The sequence below is a fragment of the Marmota marmota genome, unplaced genomic scaffold, assembly GCF_001458135.2.
Source record: "Marmota marmota marmota unplaced genomic scaffold, marMar, whole genome shotgun sequence".
In the NCBI taxonomy this organism is placed as follows: Eukaryota; Metazoa; Chordata; class Mammalia; order Rodentia; family Sciuridae; genus Marmota; species Marmota marmota.
Genome location: NW_026000185.1, coordinates 19362799 through 19371554, shown reverse-complemented (window position 1 = coordinate 19371554; position 8756 = coordinate 19362799). Strand labels below are relative to the sequence as shown.

Here is an 8756-nt window from a genome sequence, read left to right as displayed (position 1 = left end):
CCCCACACCCAATAGGCTGACCTGCCCCTTCTCAGCACCCCTTTAGGGCTCCCCAGGGGCCTGGTGCCCCTGCAGCCTGCTCTCCACCCCAGGAGCACAGCCTGTGAGAAGCTGCAGGTTTGACTTTCAGGGTGGCTCCCCCTCACCCCAGCAAAAGCCCTCACACTTACAAATGGCTGCAGGCCCAGTGTGACCTGACCGTGACCGTCCTAGTCTCTCACAACCCAGCCCAGTTCCTGCCCCTAGGCCCCACTGCCCCTCCCCCTCTCCGCGCACCCATCAGCCGGGCCTTCCCCAGGCCCCCAGGCCCCCAGGCCCTGCCCGGCCCCCACCTGCCTCACTGTTGTCGCTGACGTGCTTCATGCCTTTCTTATTTGCTGACAGTCGGCCTCCAACCCCGAGGACATGGAGTTCAGGACCGTGAGGCTCTGAGGGGCCCACGGAGGGTCTCCAGGCCTGGGCCAGCCCAGGGCACCACAGGTACTTGAAAACACCCCCAAGTTCATGAACGCACGTGCTCGCATGCCTGTGCCATGAAGTCCCCGGCCCCGCCAGCCCCAGTGACCCGAATGCTACTCCCGCTGCACAGGGAGTCGTCCAAGGGGACGCGACGGAGCCAGAAGTTGACCCCAACTCTACAGGACTCCAGAGTCTGCTCTTGTGCCTTTCAGGGTCACGTCCCTCCGTGAAACGTGGGTTCTGAGACACGGCGTCAACTGAGTCGTCCAGAAAGAAGTACCAAGGACCTCTGCACCCTGGCCAGGGGCTGAACTGTGGTGACGACACACGGTGGGTCCCTCGCCTGAGTCAGTGGCCAGTCCTCAGTGACACACAGCGGAGCCAGCCTGGGCAGAACGCTCACCGAGCTGCCGCAGAGACCCAGGGCCATCAAGCCCGGCTCCTCCCACCCAGGCTGCGTGCCTGGGGCCTCACTTCCACTTGTCAATGTGCAGCTATCCTCTGTGTCACCCTGTCCTGTGAGCCAGCGGGTCACAGCACTGAGTCCTGGGAGTCAGGTCAAGACAGACCCTGCCACCGGCCATGGCTGGCTGGACCAGACCCAGGGAGTTTGGATTCAGAGATTTGGGCAGGGTCTGGCGACTCTCTTGGAAGGGGGAAGTGAATTGAGGAGTCACTGGTGGGGACTCTTCTCTGCCAGGTGAACTGAGAAAAAGAGAAAGCTGGGCTGGGGCGGTGACACAAGCTTGTAATGCCAGTGACTCAGGAGGCTGAGGCAGGAGGATCCCAAGCTTAAAGCCAGCCTCAGCGAGTTAATGAGACCCAGTGTCAAAAATAAATAATAGAGTAAAATAAAAAGGGCTGGAGACACAGCTCAGGGGAGAGAGTCTCTGGAGAGCTCGTTTGTACCAAGGAGGAAGAATGACACCGGAGCAGAGGGCCACGGGAAGAACTGAGAGGCGCCTCCTGGGACCTGGGACCAGGAGGGCTCCGGCTGCTCCCGTCACCCGATGCGTCCCTGCCCTTGGCTTCTTGGAAGTGGCCGCTCCCTCTCAGAGCTTCATGATGAAGTCACCTGTCCTTCTGCCGCTGCAGCTAGGTCGAGTTTATTTTTTTAACCGAGTCCTAAGTAATACGAATACCCTGCAGAGCTGCTCTAAGAAATAAAAGTAACACATGAAAAATGGTTCCTCGGTGTCTGTCCCTTGGTCAGCGACACCCACTGTGGTCACTAATGTGGTTGTTGTGATCAAGCCACAAGGACATGCTAATCCAGGACCTCGGCCAATTAATCATCCTACCCAGTCGTCTAGATTACTCTTCCTGGGAAGGGGGGCACGCGTGGGCTCTGTCCTCGTCCTATCCCAGGCCATAATTTTATCAATGGCTGTTTATTAAGTCTGTGGATGACATTCAGATGAGGGACACTTGGAAAAACCTCGGTGACAGATTCTGAGTTCAGATCAATTTCTGTGGGCTCCACGGTGGACCTTTACGAGGCGGATAAAATCCACATGGACAAGGTCAAGGTCCCAGGCGGCAGAAGCCTGGGAGGGAAGCGTGGCCTGGGGAAAGTTCCGGGACAGAGACAGAGCATTGGGCTCAGGTGCTTGGCATGGTGACAGCTGGTGTGGTGGCCTCAAGCTCCCACCCAGGGCACACACGGTGGCACGCTGGGACCTGGAGAGAGGAAGGGTACTGACAACCATTGGCACCTGCTGGGTGCCAGGCCCCACCCCCTGTCAGCTGACCCTCCCATTGACCCAGTGAGGTGGCACCCTTGTCCTCATCCCCACAGCACAGGGAGGGTGCCAGGCTCCGAGGTGGAGCCCAGCTCTCAATGGGCAGTGCACCCCATTCCACAGGGGACCAGGGCGTAGCTGGAACGTTCTGTCTGGTCCCGATTCTGTCTCATTTTAGAGGAAAACGAACTTGTCCAGATGCAGGTGACCAGGAAGGTGAAACCCTACCAAGAAGTCACCCTGAGAAGGGATGGAGCTGGGCAGACCAAGAGCAATCGGCACATTGTCCTCTCCCACCCACGCATGTCCTCAGAAAGGACACCTGCGAGGACGAGGAGGGGCAATGGCAGATTAAAAATGTGGAGAAGTCCCCAAGGAGTGGACGGATGGCAGACAGAACCGGAACAAGACAAAGAGACACGGGCAAAGCAGAGGAGGCGCTGTCCAGGCAGAGGGTGGCCTGGGCGGCTCCCAACCAAGCTCATGAGCCCAGGGAGGGGCAGGCCTGGGCAGAGGGCGGGAGAGTCCCCACCTGCAAGGGAGGCCAGAGGTGGCCCCCTGATCCACCAGCCTCTGAGAGCCATGATGGTGGCCACTGGGACAGAAAGGACACGGATGGAAGGACAAGGGAGGCCCTGTGTTCAGAAGACAGGCCACCACCACCACCACGCTCTCGCGACAAGTCCTCCCCTCTGCCACAATCGCTGTGGCAAACTAAGAAGACACGGTACCCCCCAGGGAGTCCCACCTGGGTCCATCCACAAGAATGGGACCCAGTTAGAATGAGAGTCATTCCATGTTGGTAAAGCCACATCAAAATGTGAGGAAGGGAGGGAGGGAGGGAGGGAGGAAAGGGTACCCACCGAGCAGAAAACAGGCCACCTCGGTACCCCTAGGTGTATGTCCACAGAGCACCAAGGCTCCAGGAAAGCCCGCACTAGGGAAGCGGGGGCCGTGTGATAAGTAGAACAAATGACAACCAAGGACTGGAGTGTGGCTCAGGGGGAGGGTGACTGTCTGGAACGCACAGGCCCTGGGTTCAAGACCCAGCACTGCACACACACACACACACTCACACACACACACACTCTCTCTCACACACACACTCACTCTCACACACACAAACACACACACACACACACTCTCACACACACAAACACACACACACACTCTCACACAAACACACACGCACACACACACACTCTCACAAACAAACACACACACGCGCACACACACACTCACTCTCACACACACACACGCACACACACTCTCACACACAAACACACACACTCACACACACTCACTCTCACACAAACACACACACACGCACACACACACACACACGCACACACACACACACTCACACACACAAGAAAGAACAACCAAAGAACAGAGAAAACAACGAAGCAGAGAGATTTTAAATGTGCCCGACAGTGTCGGAGGATTTGACAGGGCCTTGCAGTCTGTTAAGGGAGAGAATCAATGAGAAATTACAAATAAAAGATGTTAATCATCAAAATGAAAAAAACATCAAAAGATGCTGGAGGAAACACTGACAAAGACAGATAGGAGATCAGTGACGTGGACGATCAGGCAGAGACACTCACCCAAACACAGGAGTGGGGACAGGGAGGACTGGCGAAACGTAAAAGGCCATTCACGCTATTGGCAAGGCTTTAGAGCGACGGCTTCCCCAACAGAGGCACAGATTAAGATTCCCTCACAAGGTTATTTACAGATTTCTTGCCACATAAACCAAATAAATTCCTATTATTTAGGTGAAGGGTCAAGAAATTGCAATCACAGGCTGAATGTGGCCAGACACTTTTTAAAATAAAGTTTTATTGGCACACAGCCACACTCACTCATTTACATATTAACTAGGGCTGTTTGCACTCAGTGGCAGAATCGAGTAATGGTGACAGAGTAAGACCGAAGCGTTTATTATCTGCCCTTTATAGAAAAAAAATCGCTGACCCCCACTTCAGGCTCTTATTAGTTGTGTTTTCTGTTACTTGAAGCCAAATGCACTCCTAACTAAATGATGAAGGGAGGCGCACAAATACAGAAAGCTCTAGAAAAATGAATATCCAGTTAATAGTAGTTACTTCTGGGGAGGGGAATGACACTGAGGGAAGATCGATGGCATATTTTAATTTATTGTACAAACAAGAATTGTAAAATAATGACCATAAACTCCAGTTGTTTTATAACTTGATTTTTCTAAGAATAACTGAAGCTGTCACCACAATGGCAAAGAACGGACTGCTGACACACCTGAAAACACGAGTAAGTCTCACAGACACATTTAGCAGGGAAAAAAGACATAAAAAGTACTCACACTGTAATTCCACTTGTATGAAGTTCTATCACAGGCAAATTTATGCTGTCAGAGTCAAGATCACGGTTATTTCTGGAGAGGTGTTACCTGGGAGGGGACATGCAGGTCTCCTAGGGCCCGAGGAATGCTCCACATTGCTGATGTGGGGAGTGTCAGCTCAGGTGTATTCCTGCATAAGTGCTCATACAATTCTACTCCTAAGTTGTCTATTTTGGGGGAGGTGGGGTTGTGGCTCAGCGGTAGAGCGCTCGCCTGGTACTAGGTTCGATCCTCAGCACCATAGAAAAATAAATAACTAAAAAGATCATCTACTTTTTTATACATAAGTCATACCTCAATAAATAAAAAGTTAAGAATAATGGAAGGTACTCATTGTCTCTAATTAAAGGACAAGTCTAATTCTGAAATATATGTAATTGTACAGGAAAAAGTGGGAAGGCAACATATAAACAAGTAACAGGTACGATCCAGAATGGGGGAGGATTTTTATGCCTTTCTGCATGTTCTAATCTCACTGCTGTCGGTGGCATTAGTCTGGAAACCAAGGACTCCGAGTGTCTGGCCCACTGGGGTGGGGCTGCAGGTGTCACCACACCTCTGCTGCCCTCTGCCCTGAGCCCACCACCCTAGTGGACAAAGTGGGAAGGACCCGGGGCCAAGTGGAGGAGCAGCCAGCCCTGGCCCTGGCAGGTGTGGCTCCGGGTATCTTACATGTGCCACTCTTTGGACTCCCTGGCCAGCCCACCAGGAGGTACTATTTTCAGTTCCATTTTGCAGATAAGGACACCGAGGCACCAAGGTTTCAGAACTTTCCAGAAGTCACACCATCCTTGAGTGGTACTGCCAGCATGCAAACCCAGACAGTCCAGCCCAGACCCTGGCCCTCCACCACTGCTGTTCTATTTTTTTTGGTGACAACCATCTCCCAGGTGTGAAATGAAATACAAGTGACCCAAAGAACATTTTTTGAAACAATTTAAGTTTCTACATGTTTTTTTTTTCTTTTTTTAATACTGAGGATGTAACCCAGGAGTGCTTTACCACTGGGCTATGTCTCCAGACTTATTTATTTATTGAGATGGGGACTCACTAAGTTGCTCAGGGCCTCCCTAAGTTGCTGAGGCCGGCCTCGAACTCACAATCCTCCTACCTTGGCCTCCCAAGTCACTGGGACTGCAGGCGTGTACCACGGTGCCCAGCTGAAAGCCACTTGGAGTGACTATGCCATCTTGGCTCTGCCATTCCCTCCACAAAGTGGCCAGGCAGTGGCGCCTGGCTTTGCCCGCCACCCTTTCCCCTTTTCCACCCTTTCTCTGTGGTCCTTATGTTCCTTTGGGAAGACGCCCCTCTCTGACCATCTTAATGTCCCCAGGATGGTACCAGACTGAGCCTGGCTAGTGCCACAATGTGCCAGGCCCTCTTCTAACCCCCCCACCCCGGTGACAGACACCCATTCTACATGTGAAGGAACTGAGGCTCAGTGGGTAAGTGTTGCGCCAGGATCATCCAGGCTTCCTGGCTCCAGGCCCAGGCTCTCTCCCGATGCCATCTCATCTCCACGCAGTCAGCCTGGGCAGCTGGCAGCCGTCTTGCCACTGAAAGCCTGCTGAGAACGGACCCGTCGTGCAGGACAGCAGGGCGCAGAGGGCTGAGTCAGGACACCTGGATACAGCCATGCCTGCTGCCACCCACCCTGGGAACAGATTCCCTCTTTCAGAAGCTGGCTTCAGGAGGGCTTCTACCATCTGAGCAGGGTCTGGAGACCTGGCCCCCGGGCCCCGATGAGGTTACAGTCAGAACTGCTGGTTCTTGCCAGGCCTGGGGAACCCAGAGGAAACAGAGGCCCTCAGAGGAGAGAGGAGTGTCCTCACGCTCAGTGACAGCGGCAGCACGGGGGCCTACATGGCCTGGTGTGCTCCAGGCCCCTGCCCGAGACGGAGGGGCAGTCCCCAGGGCTGCCTATGACCTGGAGACACGCCATCCAGGGGTCACTCGCAGGCGCCTCCCTTTCTTACATCATACCACTCTTTTCTAATCATATTCCACACCCCACAGGCTGACTTCTCCGAGTGTAGGGAGGAGGTGACAGGGACACTGTAAAGGCAATTTCATGCCCGTGATTTGAGGACCGAGCAAACTTTGCGGATGCTCTGTTGAGGGGCCCGTGGCTTCGCCAACGCAGGCCGGGAAGGGAAGCCGTCATCACATCTCCTGGTCCAGCTGCAGCTCTCGGAGGGGCTCTTCCTCTGGTTCAGTCGGTGCTGGGAGCTAAGCTGGCCCAGGAGGCCCCAGACACGTCACTGTCCTCCCTGGCATTGCATCAGAAATGGATCCTCTCTGCTTTTCGAGGTTCAAATTTTGGCCCTGCTGCTGTTAAACTGGGGTTACGGGGGCTGTGTCTGTGTACGTGTCTCCTGCAGCTCCTACCTGCTTTCCAGAGCCTGGGGCAGGTGGCTGATTCAGTCACAAGGTCATTCCCAAGGGGGACAGATTACATGCCCCCCCCTTTTTGGTACCAGGGATTGAACCCAGGGGTGTTTAACCACTGAGCCCCATCCCCAGCCCTTTTTATATTTTATTTAGAGACAGGGTCTCACTGAGTTGCCTGTGGCCTTACTAAGTTGCTGAGGCTGGCTTTGAACTCACAATCCTCCAGTCTCACCCTCCTGAGCTGCTGGGATTACGGGGTGCGTCACCTCGCCCGGCACATGATGGTACCAAATGAGTGAGGGACACTGGCCCAAACTGAGTCCTGCTCTTTCCCGGCAAGACTCACCCCTCACCTTTTGTCTTTGAAGGATCAGCTTTATCACCAAAGCTACTTTCCCTGCCACTCCTAAATCACAATCCTCAACATTTACTGAGCTGCTAGTATGTGCCAGCCCCGTTCTAAGCACTTGGCCCACGTGAACTCACTGACTCCTCACCTCAGTGCCGTGCCACAGGTTCTGCCATCCCTACCCTTGAGAAGGGAGGTCGAGCCACGGCGAGGTTAAGTCACGTGCCTGGCCGAGGAACCCAGGCTGTTTGGTTCCAGGGCTCACAGGCTCAACACTTCACTGTCCTGCTTCCAACCCTGCAGAAATCACAAGTGGCCAATGTTGCAGGGGCCCTACCCACTCCAAGTTCTCTAAGTTACAGAGACCAAGACCTCAAGAGTCAAAAGGACTGGCCGTGATAACTGGGAATTCATCTGGCAGTTGAACCCAAAACGGATTTCGCTCTTGTCTGCCCAGAAACACGAACTAAGAGGTTTCATTCCAGGAGAAGTGCCCATCTGGAACGTCAGCTGTCCTGCAGGCTCCCGTAACGCTGCCTCACCAGCCTGCATGCCTACTTGTCTTTCTTCCTCTTTCACTCACATGTTTTGAGGCAGGCAGTGCTGGGGACGGAGCCCGAGGCCCTGTGCCTGCTAAGCCCGTGCTCTGTTGCTGAGCTGCACCCCCCTCAAAAAGGGCAATTGGGCTCTTGTAAATGTGGAGGGACAGCTCCCGGTGGCCCAAGGACTAAGCTGCAAGGACACTGAGAACTGCAGGGAGGAAGGGAGAAGGGCCTGCTGTCTTCTCACCAGCGGGGTCAAAGCCTACAGGAGAGTGGCCAGTCCCCCGGCCTCCTGCAGGCAGCCAGGACGGGGCTCTGAGCTAAGGCTGTAAGAGATTTTCAGAAATCGAGGCGCTGGACATGCCCCCAAGTCCTTCCCAAGAGACTGACCCAAGGCTTAAATGCGGGAACTGCTGCCAAGGACAGCCACACTTGAACTTGGCCAGCACTCAACAAGGTGGCCTCGAACAGAGAGCTCTGCCCCTCTTGTGCATTATTAGGAGATGAAGTGGACACATTGATCTCAATGACGCACACAGCCTTTGATCCATTAATTCTACTTTTAAGAAATTTAACCTTTGGCTATTTCTGCACATGTGCACAAAGATGTGCTTTAGGACACTCTTGATTCTTAGGGTAGCAAAAGACTATTAATAGCCTGGACATTCATTAACCAGGACCCTCTAGTGCATTATGCAATCATTTAGCAGCAAAATCCCATCCAAGTGGACATGAAATGTATGACCTTTATACGTCTCACTCTGGATGAATATTCATATTTTGCTGCACATATATTAATGTATTTGATAACAGGACACTTCTCTAGGCCCTACTAGGATGGTCTCTTTTCTTTCTTTCTTCTTTTCTTTTTTTTTTTTTTTTTGGTTTTTTTT

At 53.3% G+C, this 8756-nt stretch overlaps 1 protein-coding gene across 6 annotated transcripts in view; it reads right to left on the bottom strand.

The window, feature by feature from the left end:
* Window positions 1–8756, bottom strand: part of Katnip (katanin interacting protein) — a 142725-nt gene that overhangs the window by 110873 nt on the left and 23096 nt on the right. The window lies entirely within an intron of this gene.